A 19748-nucleotide genomic window follows, 5' to 3' on the forward strand; every position below is an offset into this window, starting at 1 on the left:
AAATGGACCATTCAGAAAAGCTGAACATATAACATAATGAGCAGTTAGGCCGTCATTCCAGAGAGAAGACGGCGTGAAGAAGAACTTGACACATCTGGATTTCTGTCTGCATTATGTTTTCCCATGAGATATTATTTGTGTTGCCCCGTCCTGTTTGTATTCTCCCTGCATGATATCAAAAGAAGCCCACATAATCTTGGTAGATATTTCACCGCCAAGACCTTTAACAAGACAGATTCCCCCTAAAATAACATATGACAACACTGAGCTATAAAGCATTGAAGGGGGTTGGAGAGAAAACATGAACTCACCATAAACGTTTGTTGTGAGTCTGCAGAGACAATACCAAAGGGAACTGATGGTCACCAGATCACAGCTTTTTGGGCTTTTAAAAAGAAAGCCGAACATTCTGTTTATTAACCTCACAAACACATCCCCACATGGCATGCGCACACGCACACAGACAGCCAGTAATACTTTCCACTTTGATAGCGGAGCCCATACTCTCTGTGATAATACACCCAGTGATCCCTATCAGCAGTACATGAAGTGTCAGACAGAAAAGAAAAGGGGGAGATTGGACAGAGAGAGAGAGAAGCTAGTTATCCTTATGCGAACATGCAGATTAGAGCCCTGCTGGGTTCACTACATGTAATTGAAGTACAGCGCTTATCTGTGGATTCAATGGAGAATATAACTTCGCTAACATTGCCCGTTGTTATGAATAGAACGAATATTGTGAAAAAATGTGGTTAAAATGCACAAGCAGGTTTGTGCAGGAGTGTGTGTGTAGAGCACAAGTTAGGGCATGTACAGTACACACATGTGTGGGTTTGTGTGTGTGCAGGGGATGCAGTGCATCCTACACTACATGACAGTGATATAAGGATGAATGTAAGCTGGGAGAACTCAGGGGGAGACCAAGCAGTGTCAGGTGTCAGGAGTTATGAAGGAGCGGGGTACCTGGTATTTTTGGCTCCCTCGCGCCCATGCAGAGTGACAGGAAACAGTGTCCTGGTGTTATCACAGTGTTTGTTTCAAGCCTTCACATTATGGTAGCAGGTATGGAGGGAACACTTGTAGGATCAGACACAACAGCCCCTTCAGGAATAACCCTCATTTCAGTGCCTCTCTGATCCCTGTTTGTACACACTTCTTAGATGTGTTTTCTCCCACCGTCACAGACACTTTTTCTCCCCTCTTTATGTCTGCCTTTCTCTTTCACTCAGACTGCCTCTTTGTCAGCAGTCACACATCAGTGTACTCTCTCCTAAATAAAAAGAGGACGGATCTGAAAAGAAATAATCATAAACACCTGCCTTTGACTAAGGGCAAACATAGAAAGCAGAATGGTTGGAAATCCCTGGAATTCTGTGTCTTTGCATGCACTGAGTAAAATGCAATGCAGGTAAAAGTACTCGCAGAAATAGTCTTTTTGAATTTTTGAATTGAGTAAATTTACATGGATTCTAGCATATACTTGAAGTACTAAAGTAAAAGTACTCTTTATGCTGGACTGAACATTGTTTAGTTGTTTAATCTATAATTATACATCTACACCATAGACTGTATATAAAGATGCATGATGCATTTCAACTTCCTCCCACTATCCAGAAATTTGATAATGTGGACCAGTACTTTCTGTCATTAGGATCATGTGTGTAGAGTTATAAAGTGAAATGCCTACAAGTCGGTTTGGAGCTGTCCATGGTGCTGATGCTTCTTCTGTTTCTTGGGTTATAAACTCTTTCAGTTTTTCGAGGTAAAACCGACCCGCTGTCTCTCTCCAGATATCCTGACAGTCTAGTCAGTGACTATTTGACCTGGCGGTGCAGTGTGAGCAGAGTGTGCATCGACCCTTTATGATGCTGCCTGTGTTTCTGGCTATAAGTTCAGGTTGTTAAAGTTTATCCCCTTTATGTACTTTAACAGCCTTTAATATCAGCTCATAAACTAGCACCAAACAGGCCACTGAGGCCCCCTCTCCCTCAGATAGATGACACACTGATGAACGCTCTGCCAATTAACAGCTCCACATCTCCAACACTTGACTGCCTCGCTTGGGAGTAGCAGGAAGGGGGGGGTTTGCGAGTGTAGCTTTGTAAACATGTGAACACTTGAGTTTGAGAAATGGCAACAAATGCAGTGAAAAAAAAAGAGAGTTCCCCCTCTGAGGTAAAACAACTCTCTCTCTGAGCGTGTGTGAATTCATGTGTGCAAGACGAGACGGTGTGTATGTGTGTGTCCCAGCGGAGTGTGTAATCTCTGCTGTCTCTGTCTCCTGCCTGGCTGTGACGCAGAGGGAGGATGTGATGGAAATCTCCCTCTATTTAAAACCACCGCCGGCACATCAAAGCCTGCTGCTGCTGCTGGAATAACAGAAATAATTAGACACAAACTCCTCATTTACATAAAATGTTAATTAATCTCTCCTCTCTTAGCCCAGTCAGGCTGAGATGGCCCCGTGTGCTGTGTATCTGTCTGTGTGATCTGACTGTGAGGAGACTGAAGCACTTTTCATTTTGGTCACTTATGAATGAGGAGTCTGAGGCTTTAACTGAGGCTTTCACCCCCTCCTCCTTATCTCCTCTGTATCCGCCTACATGAATGACCACTAATAGGCCTCCTCCTGTTTGTCCCTGTCCAGTGTGTGTCTTCATATTCCCTCCTCTTGTCTGAACAACTTCATCTGACGGAGACCAGCTTTCCTCAGTGATTACAAAAACTCTCACATGGTTTAATTCAAACTAGCTTTGTAATGAATTCTACAGATTGCGGGTTGTATATTTGTGTTGTAAGCGGCCGTGGTCATGTGAAAAACTGATTTACTAATGTGAGGATTAAATTTCACAGTGTATAATATGAGAACACTTGATTTGATTATTTTTGTGCTTAATTCTATTTGATTTGGTTTGATAAAATTTGTATTTATCACTCTTATATTTTGTCTTTGCTTTATGTTGTTTTTACTTTTACTGTGAAACTCTGAAATATTATCTAGGAAGGTGATTTATCATTGAAATGTACTTTTGCTCAGACATATATATAAATAGCTATTGACAGCCAAAATATATATTTATTTGAAATTGTTTTGAATTTAAAATAATTCTTCAGTACACTTGGCTGCCGAAATGAAAACGTTTCAATTCCTCTGAAAAGACATATCCATATTTCATCAGTATATGTCCCTCTTTCATCTCCGTCTGCTTAACCTGAGACAACACACTGACTGGAGAGCACAGACTCATCAAGTTGAGCCTGATTATAACCAGCACTTAAATGTGCCTCTGCACACGCCCTAACACCAGGGTTTTATTAGTACAAGCATTTACATCAGCCTCTACAGCGGCTTTATGAGATCTAAGATCTCTTACATCATTCAAGAGATGTGCTCTTGCACAAGTCTTCACTCACCAGGTCAGTGTTAATCAGTGCTTCTCACTTTGTGTCGGGGAAAGGATGTCAGGGAAGATTGTGGAAATGTATCTGATGAGAAATAAAAGGGACTATAATGGACAATTTTATAATTTTATATATAAAATATTACAGCCTTTACATGCTAGATCCTGTTTGATCTCATAAAATAATACATTTCATGCGTATACTATTTTAATTAATGAACAAACATTGGTTCTCTTGATTGCTCGAATATATTAATGAAAATGTAAGATTTTTGACATTGACGATGAAGCTACGTCCAATTACACCGTGACACAGTCCACTGTTCTCTACAATGCATTATTTCTCAAGGGGGCAGGAGTCATTTTAATGCTTTAACAGATTGTTAACATCCTGCTGCTATTTGCTTTCTGTTTTATTGTAAATGCGTCCTCAGCCTTGCCTGAGATCATTTTTGTTGGGATGATAAAATCAGATACAGAGATCATCCCACACAAGCTGTATTTCTAGGAAACAAAAATTGATATTGTTTGTCATGACTTTCATTTTTTGTAAAATGTGTGAACTGTTCTCTCTGTACTTTCATTCAGTTGCCAATACAATCATTTTGCTTTGTGAAACAGCTCTCTCCGCTTCCTAAAGCTGTGAGTCCTTAAGCAGTTCAGTGTGACTCTCCAGCAGCTCTATCGACTGGCTCTCTGCTCCTCCGGTCCAGTCTCGGCTGCTCCTTTCATTTACACACCCAGCGCACAGCGGCCTTGCTCGGGGGAGAGCCGCTGAAACAAGACTTCATCAATTCCAGATGAAACACCAACATTTCCTCCCATTACACCAAAGCACTGCTCCCTCTCGCTCTCCGCGATCTCTCACTGCTCTGCTCTCGGTGTGTGTAATGAGGAATGGGACTGTGTGTGTGTGCGCATGCATGTGTGAGAGTGTGTGCGTTTATGTGATTGTGTGTAATGAGGAATGGGAGTGTGTGAGTCTATGGCGGAGGCAGGGAGAGTTGGGGCAGTGCTGAGGGGATTGGTCCGGGAGCAGGTGTGTTTGTTTGATGTCTTCCTGCAAATAGAGAGAGAGAGAGGAGAGAGGAGAGAGGGAGGGAGGGAGGGCGGGAGAGAGATTTTCTGCAAAGACTTTCCCCCCTTGAACCCCATCTCTCTCTCTCTCTCTCTCTCTCTCTCTCTCTCTCTCTCTCTCTCTCTCTCTCTCCTCCTACACCTCATGTACAGACAGAAATGTAATTTTCTCTCCGTCCCTCTCAAGGCATTTAAGGATTCTTACTCAAAGTCAAATTCAGATTTTCTAAATGGGAATCACCGTTAAGTTCAGTATTAACAAAGCATGTCACAGATAGTTTACAGTAAGTTCAGGGTTTTATTAAGCTTCATAGACAAAGAACAGAGACTCAAAATGAGACTTAAATGAGTGCGAGTACACTTTAGGTCCTTATTCTCAATTTACTCATAAGATGAGATGTGTCTGAGTGGTTTACTCTCTTGGTTAAACAATAAGCCCAGGAAATCAATGAAATACATCAACAAAAACAACTTATGCTTTAATACATTCACATCACATTTCTAAGTTAAAATGCAGTGTCAAATAGTTTTTTCTAAACTTATGTGTTGTCAAAAGGTTGTTTTGTCTATGTTAGCAGGTTCCTCAAGTTGCAGTGCTTCGATCTCTCAGGCGTTGTAATACAACTACATAGCACAAAGCCTATTACACAGTTATTATTGCTGCTTTCGGACATGCACTGAGGTTCCAACAGTTTCCTGATATTTTCCAGAGGGGCTGTATGCGAGAACGCCAAAATCTGAATGAGTTGCTCCGGACATTTTCTGGAACTTTTCCTGCCAGTCCAGAGTAAAATGTCCAAGTGAGCCCATGTGAGAATATAGCAGGAAAATGTCCCAAAAAATTCACAGCAAGCAAGCGTAGTGATGAGGTTCCTTAAACTTGACAGCTGCAAAGCTGAATGAAACAAAAAGAATACAAATAGACGCCGGCAAATATGTCCACTTGGGAAGATAACGGGATTCGAGAGCTTTTGGTGTTCGGTGTTGATGTAGTTTAATAAATACATTTAATTTCTGCAATGAAATGCAGTGTCAGTCTCATGTGCCACCCCTCGTCTGAATGTTCTGGGTATTTTCCTGTCTTTATGACATTCGCCTGCTTGGACAATTTCAGAATTTCATGTCTAAAAAAGGCTTAATTGTTAAAGAACCATGAAAAAAAAAGAAAAAAGGAATTGAAAACCAATCATTAAATTCATAGTGTTCCTGACATTTGAAGTTTATTTTGATAGAATAATTACACATTGTCAATTATTATCAATGACCAGGCTTCACTGAATCAGTCTGTACTTAATGTTTGAACAGTGCTGAACAGAACTGAAGACTGCAGAACATCTCTCTCTTTCAGCCCCGTGTTCCCTTCTAAATGCGTAATAATCATAGCTGTTGCACTGACAATGCCTTTGACATGTTTTCTTATTCTTCTGATCTGGAGCCGGTCAACCCTGCCACAAGAGCAGCACAGCGAGGGGGGAGGGAGCTTCATTTCAAATCAGCACACTCACCTCTCTCCCTGTGCATCATGCCACCTAACTGACGCACAATATGACTGACTGCTTAAGAACCAGCAGCAATTCACTGGAGCAGAAAAAAAAATAGAGTCAGTCTTCATCGTGTCTGAGTGTCGTGGAAGAGGTAAGAAACAAGCCAGGCTCGGCCACAGGAAGCAGAGGATGTGATGGAGGAGCGAAGAGGCTGATAGAGGGGGAGAAATGGGCAGCTGGGGGAAGGGGGAGTGGGGCTTCTTGTTTGTTTAATATCTTTATCTTAATCTCTGCCCTCGGGACACAAAGGCGAATTCATCCAGAAAACTGGATTATCTCACTTAGATGAGTCAAACACACATACGGCTGCATTCTGTGTGTGTGTGTGTGTGTGTGTGTGTGTGCGGTAAATGGAAAGAGATGTATGAGGATGAGTCTTGTATTTTTATTCCTATGTTGATCATCTTTTCTTTAAGTTGCCAGATTCCCACACTTGAGATCATTAACTACAAAGAAACTACAAATACGTAGAAACAGACATGGTAGAGCGTAATTGCTGTTAAATCTTTAATGTCACGCATGTTTTTAAAGTGATGTTAAAAGTTGGGATTATCACTCAACACTGTGTCAGCTCTTAAAGCCAGAAATTTGAAATCTGCTCAACATAAAACCACCGCGGACTGTGGACAACTGAGACACTGGTTGATCAGGAAGCATGCCCCCTGTCAACCATGTAAACCACATTTTTATTAAGTTTGATTATTTGTAAAAACATATTTTTTTGACGTGTTCTTCATCACACCAATGCATTTCGATACAGCAACGTATTTCTACAGAGAATTTGGAAAACATTTCAAAATGACATTGATAGTTGAGGTTTTCCTCAGACGCAGCATCCAGTGGTTATTCGAGGGGCTGAATCTTTAGATCTTCACATTGACTTCTACAGAGGTCAAAATTTCAGATATTCTCATAAAGAACAACTTCACCGGGTCAAAGATGGCCCTCGTGATGGTCGCAAGCCAAAATGTTTTCTTATACACTAAAGTTTTTCTTTATACCACTGATCAACGTGGGGTCACGATTCCAACCTTGGTTCTGAAATTCCTGGAACAGTGAATGTAGGGTTCAAGCGCCTCAAAGTTGAAAGTGTTAAATGGGGGAGGCTGAGAAGTTCTTTCATGTGCTAACCCATCCTTTAGTTATTAGGTTTCATGTCCAAACCAACAGGATACAAACCACTGCGTCTCCCATAGGATTACACTGAGCTTGACATTACATTCATTAGATGTGTGCTTTACATAGATATGTGTGTGTCCCTGTGTGTGTTTAAGCACTAAATCATTCATATTTCCCCTTGCTTTCACTTTAATTGGCCCTCTTTCCACATTTGCCAGGATGCCACCCCCTGCCCTCATTCTTCCTCTCCGCTGCTTCCCATTCTCCCCCCACCCACCCAGTTCTGCTCTCAACTTGACCCTAATTGATTGTAATGAGCACAAGCTTTTATACCCTCCTCCCAGTATCCCATCTTCTTACTGTTTCGTTTATTGTGTGTATGTGTGTGTGTGTATGTATGTATGTGTGTGTGTGTGTGTGTGTGTGCAGCAATATGAGCGACATGAATTCCTTCTGTGTCCATACGAGTATTGAGAAGCTGCAGGAGTCTGTATCAGTCAGGACATATGCACTAGCCTGTGAAAGGACTCAGTGTAGTTGGATTAATAGCGTGCCACTTTTGGGAAACCTCCCAAATATGTGAAATGAAAGACTCTCAGTTAGAATCCAGTGGTAGCAGATGTGCTCAAAAGTTCTCGAAATTGTCGGATATTGCCGCCCTCGTTTCCATCATGGAGAAAGTGTCGGAGGAGAGGGTTTCAGACGCTGTTCAACCATTCAGCAAGCACTGACTTCTGGTTTGGTTTGTTGTTAATATTGAGTGGGTTTGTGGGGAAGCAGTTGGATCAGACTTGCACCACTTGCTTGGCTTTGGGTGAATCAGAACTGTGTGTGTCAGACCCTGTCTTGAAAACTATGTTTTCTCTGACTCTCTTATTGGATGTGAAGCTGCCAGGCGAAGTGATGTACCTGTCAGACAGACTTGCTCCTTTTCAGTGGGGGATTTATACTGACAGGTCTCTTCAACAGTCAGGTCTTGAGTTTTACTCTCGTGGTCTCACACTTCTCCTCACCTCTTGTGTCCAACCTGTTGTCTTGTGCAGTGCCTGTTCTGAACCCGCCTGTTTGGAATTCGCAGTTTACTTAGCCTGTGGTAATTCTGGTTGCAGCTTTCTTTCTGAAACTCTTCAACTGACCTGCAGTAGTTGAGCCTCAGTAAGTAACGCTGCTATGCTGGTCGCCTGTTAATTCAAATTATATCAATATTGAACATATCCTGTGTCCAAATTGCGCCAAATTTGACACTGCACTTCGTGGGCCCTTAACAATACACATGTCAAGTGTGAAGCTGATAATATGACTGGTTCTATGGATATCTGAACCACAGACAGACAGACAGACAGAGATTTCTGTAATAGAAAAGATAGATAGATCGTCTGGTCCCATCACGCACCGACATCCTCATGTCTCTTCATTTCATTCAAATACCATGTGTCCAATTCCTCAGTGTTGCACCTGTTCTCACAGTAAAGCTGCTAATGAATGACCCCTACATGATGTCACCATGCTAATTCATAACAACTGCCATTTTTCTCTGCTTCGAAATGCCAATATGATTAAACACCATGTCAGGACCAACTATCAATCTACACCTTCATAATCAGCACTAAAGGGATTGAGCAATAAATAGCCCAAACAAACACACACATGCAGTACACATGCACAACACACATATGTACACACTCACAGACATATTGGTGTGCTGTGGCGTTAGGGTTGAGGAGTTATGGGAGCGTTTTAACAGTGTAACGTTTGAGCTTTAACATCCAGGAGATGACAAAGTGCAGGGTCGTTTACTGTAGAAGGCCCTCGCACTCTGTTAATACCACACCATTTACATGCATGACAATGTGCCCACATTCACTCTCCTGCGGGATCAATAGTTTCACATAGCTTCCCAGTATGGCATGCATACCCTTGTGACATGAGGTGCAAGTCCTTGCTTGGTTGAACTCTGCAACCAGCAGCTTACAGCATGAAATGATAATCTTCAACTCTATCTGCAGCCGAAGGTTCCTCCTCCCTTTAAAGGAAACGAACAGACACCATGCACATAAATTGTTAGTTTGACTGATGTTAGTGTGGCATTTACATTAAAGTCCAGTGATCATCAGGGTTTCAAATGACAGGTCGATACGGCTGAGAGCTTTCAGCCTTAGTCGCAGCCCAACATTGATCCATTGACTTATAGATTAATGGGAACACTGATGATAGCCCACAGAGAATGTGGTAATGACAAACACTACAAACACACACTTGATTGCACACAGTCTCACACACACAATCCCAGGCAGGTTTAGGGTGACCTCTAAGCTTAAAAGGTGAGTCCTTTCGGTCAGAGAGGACGACAGGGGTGATACGTCGTCGTGTGAGACAGTCTGACATCGACCTGTCACATGTCTAATCCTCACCTCTCATGGGGAGGTTAATTACAAGTTATAGGAAAAGTAGAAATCTAAATGTCGCCTGACATGTTGTTTTTCAGTTTGTATAGTTCCTGTTTCCATATCATGACATACTACACTGTTAAAGCTAGGGTTGGTCATCATGGAAAATCTAGCAAGAGCAGGCTACACTTTGAAAAGGTGCAACCGATACATCGGCGTACCATCGCCAACTTTTCAGTGACTCGCTCTTTAACTTCTGACTAATGTCTCTGCTTCAGTTTTCAGTGTCTCTGGCTGAAGATATCAGTAATGCACTCCAGTAATGCGCCCAATCATTTCATTCGGACCGGATTTAGTTTTTTTTTTTTTACAGTCCGGCCACAGACACCAGCTTTTTTTTCTTCTTTCTTTTCTGACAAATTTACTCATTGATGGCTATTGGGACAAGAAGAGGATCTCAACCAATAAGAATAAAATGTGTTTGAAAAACAAACCTACCGCACTTTAAATTCAATGCAGTGTAAAAATCAACACTGTCAAGTTTTATTCATGTCCATGCTTATTCCCTTTTTCACCTAAAATGTTTGTGCTGTACAACAACCATTGATTTAAGCTGAAGGTTCTTTTGATGAAAGGATTACTATGAGGCTGTAGTTTAAAAGAGATTGGTTATCACTGTACATAGTATGAATGGTGCTTGTAGTACAAGAAACATCTACTGATAACTATAAGAAACGAACAAACCAGCGAAGAAAAAAAATATTTTACCATTCAGTGTTCAGTAGACAACCTTTGTTAAAGTTGATGACACGTTGATGTCAGGGTTCTGCACTTACTCAGCACCGCTCTGCATCACAACACACACACACACACACACACACACACACACACACACACACACAAGTGTGCAGGTGTGTATAAATATACAGTGTATGTACAGCTTGGCCCTGCTGAGAGGTGGGTGAGATCGATAAATCTGAACACGTTGCGTGCATTTGTAACATCCGCTTTTACAAACACACACTTTGCCACCACACACATTGAGTTACACACTTGCACACAGACGCACACAGTCACTCACCGAGCCTCTCCCCTGTCTTCACCTGTCTGTAGAAGTAAACACATGCATTTAAATCAGGTGTGGGGTAGCGTGGTAACAAAGACAAATGATGTTGTATGTAATATTTTTCTATTAACATAAAGTAATATAAAGTGAAGGGCAGCGGTGTATGGAGGGAGTTAGGGGCTAATGTCCCGTATCAGATGTGGACAATGTCAAGGCTGCATACTGAGCAGTCTGTGTCCTTCTCTCCTGCTGTGTGTGTGTTTGTGTGTGTGTTTGTGTGTGTGTCCTGCACTTTCAGGGGCTAGAAGCTAGTGACACACCGAGCTGCCAACGCTCATATTATTCCCACTGCCTTATTAACCCCTCTGCCCTCACCTCTCTCCCCTCTTCAATGAGTTGAATGTGTATCCAAACTAACCCCAGCTCCTCTTCACCCACCTCTTGTTTTCCTGTCACAGGCAGCAACACACCTAATATTTGTTAAGAAACGTGGAGTCAAAGTTTCTCCTTCTCTCTTACTTGTTCTCATCAGTATACTGCAGTGTGCAGAGCCACAGGGTTGGAAGTAGTGTTAGAAATAACATAAAAATCACCTTACTTTTAAAAGATGGTTATTTTCAGTATAAGGTTATTGGCAACAGGCAACTATGTAAGAGAATATATAAAAAAAACAAAACTTAAAATCTATTGATTATCGATCTTACGTAATCAACAATCAATACTTTCTTACATCATGTCTGCGATGTTGTCTTAGATGGTGGATAGGTTGATATCCATTATGTACTGATTACCTAATAGGAAAAAGAGCAGCAGCAATAACAGAAATCTGTGATTAGCAAAAATATTACATATTGATAAACAGGTAATTTAGGAATAACCTCTGAACGGACTAACATTCTGCACTGAATTTTTAGACAGTTTGTTTTTTCCTAACAAGCTTTGCCTATAGGTCACTACAGCAACACACCAGCAACATTTTCTGAAGGCGCCAAATGTGAGAACGGAAAAGTTTGAGTCAGTTGCCCCAGCCATCCCCCTTAGTAAAAAGTCCAGAAAAATCTGAATAAGCCCATGTGAGAATACAGCAGGTAAATGTCTGCAAAATTCAGTGGGAGCTAGGGGGCGTGTCAGTGACATTTCTATCTCTCCATGGATGCAAAACTGGAATATTGCAACTAATTCAGGTTGAAAAAAAGGTACCATACATGACAAAGATGTCAAGTTCGAAAGACAATTTTAGATGTTTTGGCGATAAGGGCTGACGTCTGTGTCAATGTGCTGTAAACAAAAACAAGTGCGTTCCGCAGCATTATGTATACATCATGTCCTGCCTCTTGCGTGCGTTATCCAGATGCCACTCCTCACATGAATGTGCCTGACCTTTTCCTGTAAACGTGTATTTTTGGGAGTTCATGTGTGAGAACGAAATATAGCAAATATTGCTCTGTGCATTGGGGTCACAAGTAAATTGTGTGTGTGTGTGTGTATGTGTGTGATGAAGGGTACATAAGCCACATCCAGCCACTGACAGAATGACAGCTTCAGTGTTAGTGATCTCATATTCATCTCTAGATATTGTGAGATCCCACCTCTACTTATACCTTATTTTTTAAGATTGTGAAGCTGTTTTCAAACTGTGTATATATTTGTGTGTATGTGTGTGTTCCCTCCATTATTATCCTCCTCATGCTGTGTGATAGACAGGCATAGAGAGCTGGTCTAGTTGAGCCTGGTGGGTGTATGGATTGGATCCACTGTAATCTACTGTAAGACACTGCTATCTCTGAGAGGCTCATAGAACGCCAACTCAGCCCTTATTCACACACACATACACACACACACAGACACACACACACATGCACGTTCACGTTCTACTAACACAGGGGGGATTTCAGGGGAAGTGAGTGAATAGTTTCAGGTCACCATGCTTGATTCCAGTAGCAGGATGCTGCGTCAGCGGGAACGGAGGTGAGGATGTGATCAGAGGAGCCTTCAGTGTCCTTAGCTCCACTGTCTATGTCGCACAGATTTAAAAACACATCTACAGAGAAACACATCAAAACCCGTGGCTCACAGCAAAATGTCTTGTCCAGATATTCTCGCGTATCTTGTTGTTGATATCACCTCATCCGCCAGCCGAGACATCGCCACGGACACAGTGCACACAGCAATGCAGGATAAATATTAATCTGATTTCCACTGAACAGTGGGAACACTGCTCTGAGTGGGATGCTATGTCAGAAATAGAGCGATATTTGTTTAAGGGCTTTCCTTGCCTTTGTTGAGCAGTGGTGTCTGGATCAAACATGAATATTCATTCATCAGACTGAGGAGATGTTAGCACAGGGAAGGAAAAATGTCTAGAGGGCTCATTCTTTATCGTTCTCTCTCTGTATCACAGACTCTCTTGCTCCTCTCCTCACATCTAATACTTCAAGGACGGCAGTTAATTTAAGATCTATTATAAATGATTAATTCAATATTTATGAATATTTTAAACTTCCTATTAAATTACTTTGTATCTGTTTAGCATTACATCTTTCCGGATTTTTTATGTATATTCTCTCAAAGAGACAAAACTGTTGCTATTACTACATTCTTTCATCCTCTGAGATGTGTTTCTTCCTTTGATGTGTTTCACAATTTAAACAATGTTATTTCTGCCACCATCCTTCAGCAGATATACAGTTTGTGTGTGAGTGTGTGTCTGTGTGTGTCTGTGAGTTTGCTCCACTGACTGTTGGTGTTAAGAGATAAGAGTGGAGGAAAGTCTCCTTTCTTCCTCTTTCAGGACCATTACCTTTCATTCCAATCTCAGAGGAGAGCCCAGGGGAGGAGGAGGAGAACAGGAGGAGGGGAGGTGGGGGAGTTGTAGGGTGTGTGTGTATGCCTTGTCCTGCATGATGCATATTAGAGGAGTGGAGGAGTAATGTAGGTGACTGGTACTACAAGTGTCCTGGTCACAGTTTTTATTAGTTTATATTTATTTTTTATGGGGACATTAATGACTCTATTTGGTATTTTTCATGTGTTTCAGTTGGTTGGTTAGGATGGAATTTATGTTTGCATCACAAGACAGAAGTATTTTTGCTGCTCTTTGGATAACACTACATGTAGGTTTAATTCTATTGACCATATTTTATTGATTATAAATCCAGTCACACAATTTGAGTCGCTTAGCCTGCTCTGGAGTTTTTATACTTGTGTAGCTTCAACGAAGATTGGTTTAAATTTCCTTAGTGGATTGTGTGAGAAGATACACCTGTTTTCACAGTCTCACATGTTAATGACTCACATGAGAACCGTACAGGAATACATGGAATACAATACATAAAATGTATAACAAGGTTACAAGGCACTTTAAAAAAACAGCAATTTGAGACTACAAAGGAAGATGACTGAAAGTAAGAAATATAAAACACCTTGCACTCATGCACTAGATGTCTGTGCATAAAGATTTTTTATCAAATGACCGATTGAAGAAAAACACTTTCAAAAGATATGGACTTGGTGTTCAAAGCCCTTTAGATGGATTTGAATTCCTTCCTTTCTCCATCCTTCTCCTGAGCTGATCTGGAATGTAAGGCTGTGTTCATGTATGTGTTATCAATACGCCCTTGTGCTGTAAGTATCTTAATCAATAGCCATATGATTATCCATGTAGGGAAGGTATAAATGATTTAAAACAGGGCGAGGTTGACGGATGTTTGCTTTTCACATTGAAGTTACTGTCGATAATTAATGCATGTGATTAATCTGTCAGCAACTTCACATGTGGCGAAGGATGAGAAGGGCTCAATGCTGGTCTTCTATCTGTGTGTGTGTGTGGCTTTGACCCCCTGGATTCCCCATAAGAGAAAGAAGCTCTGGGACTTTTTGTCAGTTATACTTGAATGTGCTGGTGGCACCATGTCATCATACATATGATTTGAGGTTTTACACATAACTCATTCATCAATATTCAGAAGAACACATGCCGCACCTACTAAGTTGATGTCACAGTCAATAAACTATAAATAATTTACCAATATATCACCGAAAAGTACAGTACAGAAACCCGGGTACCATACCATACCATTCTACTGCTAAAGAGAAACCTATTGTTTGTGTTATGCATGGAAGCCACATACTGGAGCCTTTCTTCTTCCTCCTTCTCAACTTACCAAAGTCAAAGAGTAGAATTGGGGAAAGGTTTAGCCATTCAAGGATCCCATGCCCCCCATGTTTCTATATCCTGCTTTCACATGTTCTCTTGGTCTGTGTGTGTGCACAGGGAGGAGAAGCCTATCTTGCCTGCTATCATTTCCTGAATGACCTCTGCTTTCAGCCTATGATGGATTATATTGCGCTCATAGACATTAATTTTCCTGAACCAGGCAAAAAAAAAAAAAAAGCTTTACTCACAGGAAGAGCATGTTGTTACAAGGGTAATTCCATAAAACAACAACTAAGATACAGCAGAGAGTCGGCGGTAACAACAGCAAGCCTGGGAGACTTTACACACCTCCCTCCCTTCTCTCCATTTCTCTCCTTCTCTCGCTCTCTCACTTTAAATCTTTCACTCTGAGGTATAATCAAGTGTATTTGCTTGTCTCTGTAGTTAGTAGCTGGTATTTACATGTTGTGTGTGTGTGTGTGTGTGTGTGTGTGTGTGTGTGTGTGTGTGTGTGTGTGTGTGTGTGTGTGTGTGTGTGTGTGTGTGTGTGTGCGCACGGTTGTACAAGTAAGTTGCAGCTGCTGTCTCAGTGGTGCTGTCTTCTCATTAAGGCAGGTAATGAGCTCAGTCACATCCACCTCTGCAGGTCACCTCACAAGAGAGGGAAAGAAAGACGGAGGGAGGATTAGAAACAGCAGAGGAGGTGCAACAGAGAAGAGGTACTCTGTGTGTGCACGAGGGAGAGAGGGGATGTCTTAATCATGTCACCTGCCTGCCGTTCCACTCGACTGCAGCACCTTTGGGTTTCCCCTGTTTACGCTCCTGCACCTTCCTCTCCTGCGTGTGTGCTCTGGGAAAGACTGGAAAATGATGATGAGTGGGGAAGAGGAAGAAGAAGGAGAGGAGTTGTGGTGAATCAGGATACAGGAGAAAGTGTTCTGGAGGTGGAGGAGGGACAGAGACAGAATTAGGTTATTGGAAGGGAAGGGAGACACGGGTTAAAAACAAGCAGGAGACTGGAGGGAGAGGGAAGTGTTAAAGAAGAGGGCGAAGGAGTGGAGGAGTGGGGAATAGAGGGAGTGTGTCTTCCCAGGAGTGAGCAGGCTGTCTTGTCGAGTAGTTCATCATTGTGTCCCCGGTGACTGTGTCTGTGGCCTGGCCCCGCTGTAGCTATAATAAGACATAAATAAGGAACAAGACTGCCTTATCTACACTGTGGCCCCCATCTCTTTCTCTCCATTTCCCTCTCATCCTCGTGCCGCAGCAGATGTAGAGTTGTGCTGTTAAGAAGTGTTTTCCCACCATGTTCACCACTGCCACTATCTGATGACCCACAGTCACCATGAACCTAGAACTCACACAGTGGAGGCTGCCTGTCCTAACTTCATTACTACAGACAACATGTCCATCGCTCTTTGCAACAGTTTTTTACAGTTGTTTACACATAGGGCTCATTCGCCAAGTTAATTATCTTGTAATTATAAAATTGATTAAATATACTATAGATCAATAAGTTATTTTATTACCTCCACCAAAGAGGTTATGTTTTTTATTATTATTTTATTTACAGATTTCAACGAAACTTGGGTGGGGATGGGACATGCGCCAAGAGGGAACCCATAACATTTTGGGTGGATCTGGACAAAGGGGTGGATCCAGAATTGTTTTCACTTTCTTCAGCATTGCGAGATTGACATTTTTTGGTGACATTTTCCAAGTTTTTCCAGAGAATAGTGGATAGTACTTGAGGAAAATGAACCAGACACATTAAGGGGAATGAGTGTGTGCAACTTGGTGCAGCTTCATTGAGTTTAAGGGGACTGTTGGGCCTTTGCGTAGGTATGCACTTTACTGAGTCCCATTCCAGTTGAAGTTTTACTTTATACATATACATTAGTCTGATGACTCGCTATCTTGTTTGCTTTATATATTTTCCATAGACCCATTGAAACAGAGGCAGGTTCTGTTTTTGAAGTTTGAAAACATTTATAACACAAACTACTCAAAGTCTGGCCTCCGAGCAGAGTAGTTCTCAATAGCATGTTGTTTTGTTTATTTCAATATAAGGACTGTAGTTTTCTGGCATCAATGTTAACTTAATATTTCAGTTTTTGTGGCCTTTAACGCCATTTAACCAAAGTCCTGGATAATCACGGTTCAAATGTCATGTCAAGTCCATGGAAGTAGAGGGACCACGGCTTTTTCAACAATTTGACTGTGTATATTTTTTATGGGAGCTGTAGAGTAGTTTTTTTGCAAGCTAAATGAAATCACTTGCTATTTATGATGTGTTATTATGACAGTTTTAACTTAAGAAACTAAATAAAGTTTCATTGCTCTTGAAAAGCCGGTTAAAGAAATCCTGAAGGAGAGATAGTATTGAGACACATGAGGAATAGAGGGTAGACCACATCAGGACAGCTCTTTACTGCATATTATATTTTTATTTATGTATATATGTATACATATAGACCTTTACATTTATCCCAACATATAACCTCTCTATGTTTTTCCTAACCCAATATTATTTTTCTCTCCTTGTGTGTGTGTGGTTGTGTGGGTGTGTGTGTTGATAAAGGTGCTATATCAAGCTGAGTTATTAATGTGTGTGTTTATTACTTGGATGTGTGGCTTCATTGGGGAGTTGGATCTCACTTTTGCTTAAACAACTTAACGTTGCTTGACTCTGTGTCAGGCATGCCCGTGTGTGTGTGAAGTGTGTGTGTTTGTTTGAGTGTATGTGTGTGTGTGTGTGTGTGAGGCAGAGCAGGGAGAGAGTCTGAGTCAGAGCCAAAAAGAGAGAGAGAGAGAGACCCCAGGAGAATGGGGCTTTTGCAGGGGCTTTGGTTGTTCCTGCATCATTACCCCGACTGCAGACAAAGCCTACTTATGTCCCTCTCTCCCCTCCCCATCCATACACTCACTCACTCGTACACACACATACACACACATTTGCTGTACTGTATGTGTCAACAGAGGCTGAGGGAGTCCTGCACAGGGGAAAAAAAAGAGGAAATACGAGAGAGGAGGCGAAGGAGGGGATGCAGAGAAAGGAGAATAGATTTATGAAATGAAGCATTCCAAACAGCACTATCTGCCTGCTGTGAGAAACGCCTTTCATAAATCACCACATAGCAGCAGAAAATAGAGCATTTGGTTGGGTTCCTGTGTGTGTGTGTGTGTGTGTGTGTGTGTGTGTGTGTGTGTGTGTGTGTGTGGGTTCTGTGTGTGTGTGTGTGTGTGTGTGTGTGTGTGTGTGTGTGTGTGTGTGTGTGTTTGGTGTGTTTGAGTGTATGTGGGTGTGCGAGAGAAAGAAGAACAGAGTAGAAGAATCCTTTATTCCTGTCATTGGTCTCAGTGAAAACTATAGTAGCGGGTAGTCTTTGCAGGTGATGTATATATGTGTCCATGCACATGTGTGTGTATGTGTGCGCGCAAATGCACGTCAATGTCAATGCGAGTGTGTACGGTCGGTGTGTGCGGTTGTGTTTGTTAGATACTGCCCTCCCACAGGGTATCTTTACAGAGAGCATGATATAAAAAGAGACAGATAGGGTTAGAGAACGAAAACCGAAAACGAAAAGGGGAGAGGGAGAGCTGAGTACAGTAGCTCAGGGGGATCTCTGTCTGGGTCAGAGACAGAGGAGTTGGAGGCAGGGGGAGAGAGAGAGAAGGAGCAGAAAGGGAGAAAGAGAAAAAGGGCGACGTGCTGAGAGAAGAGTTTTTCCTCAGGTGAGTTGTTCTCTAAGTGAGCGCTGATCTGCCCCGATCCTGTCACTGGGAAGAACGCCGGGTCGACTGCACTGAGAATACAAACAGCACCTTACTCGACATACACACACAAACACACACTCTTGAGCGCACACTCATCTTTCAGAGCTATTCAGATTCAACAGTGGAGCCAGTGAACTATTCACCTAGCTGTTGAACACTCTGAGAGCGTATTAAGTGTCTTTGCCAACCATAGAAAGGCCAAGGATGTAATTTGCCAGTCACACACTAGTTTCACCGTCTGGCTCTTTAACACATCTAGTGCCCATCTAGCATCCTTAAGTCCTCAGAATGAGACAATTAGCGCTCACAGACAAGGCCAGTGTAGTCAATGGACGAGGAATGGCAATGTGGGGACAGACAGTGGAAGGATATATTGTGACTGAGGAGAGAAAAAATGAAGGAGAGACGGACAGATAGTCGAAGAATGGTCTCTTTAGATTCTCCAAGAAGCCAGAGGAGATACAGGAGGAGAGAGAGCGACTTTTATGAGTGTGACAGCGAAAGGCAATCAGATGAGAGTGATAGGGAATAAGAGAAAGCTGGAGCATGTGTTCAGTGGCCGACTAATTTCATGAACCTCTTTTACTGATTGCTAGAGGGTGAAGAGAAGGAGGAAGTGATTTTAAGGAGCAGGGGAAGAGGAAGTGATTCATGTATGAGATGCTCATGGATGTTGTTTTACCTGCAGAACCAACTTTATCTCACATTCTTTTTAAATTTTAAAGATGACTTTTTTTTAATTAAATGAGTAAAACAATCCATAATATAATATTTGGAACAAGATAGTAATTAATTTAATAAGTAATTAATACAGGTTCAAGCAACATCAACTCTTCTACCATTTCCCCAGTGATTTTTCCGTATCATGTAATTTAAGGGGTTTTAATTTGGCGGAGCCTTAAGCTGCAGATATTTCCTGGAGTTTCTCCAGCCAGGTGCACATCATGAAATGCAATGTCTCCAGTTGGCATCACATGCACTGGGGCCTTCATTGAATATTTCCAATAATTTACTGTGACCTCTCTACGCTCTTAATCAAAATGATCTAAAGTCCCTTCCTACAAGCAAAGAATTTTAATTTGAACTTAAAATAACAATCTCAAGTTATTTGTCTAAAATGCAATTTTTTAAAACTCTAACATGTTAATACTGACATTCAGAGTGTAACTAACTCTGTGTGGCTTCATCCAATCCTGTAACCGGTCTACAGGGCTTTGGACAGAG

The 19748-nt window shown here is 41.8% G+C and overlaps 1 protein-coding gene across 1 annotated transcript in view; it reads left to right on the forward strand.

Annotated features, from left to right (window-relative positions):
• Positions 1–19748, forward strand: part of wwox (WW domain containing oxidoreductase) — a 128409-nt gene that overhangs the window by 82202 nt on the left and 26459 nt on the right. The gene's annotated exons all lie outside the window — the stretch shown is intronic.

The sequence above is a fragment of the Hippoglossus stenolepis genome, chromosome 5 (genome assembly GCF_022539355.2).
Source record: "Hippoglossus stenolepis isolate QCI-W04-F060 chromosome 5, HSTE1.2, whole genome shotgun sequence".
Taxonomy (NCBI): Eukaryota; Metazoa; Chordata; class Actinopteri; order Pleuronectiformes; family Pleuronectidae; genus Hippoglossus; species Hippoglossus stenolepis.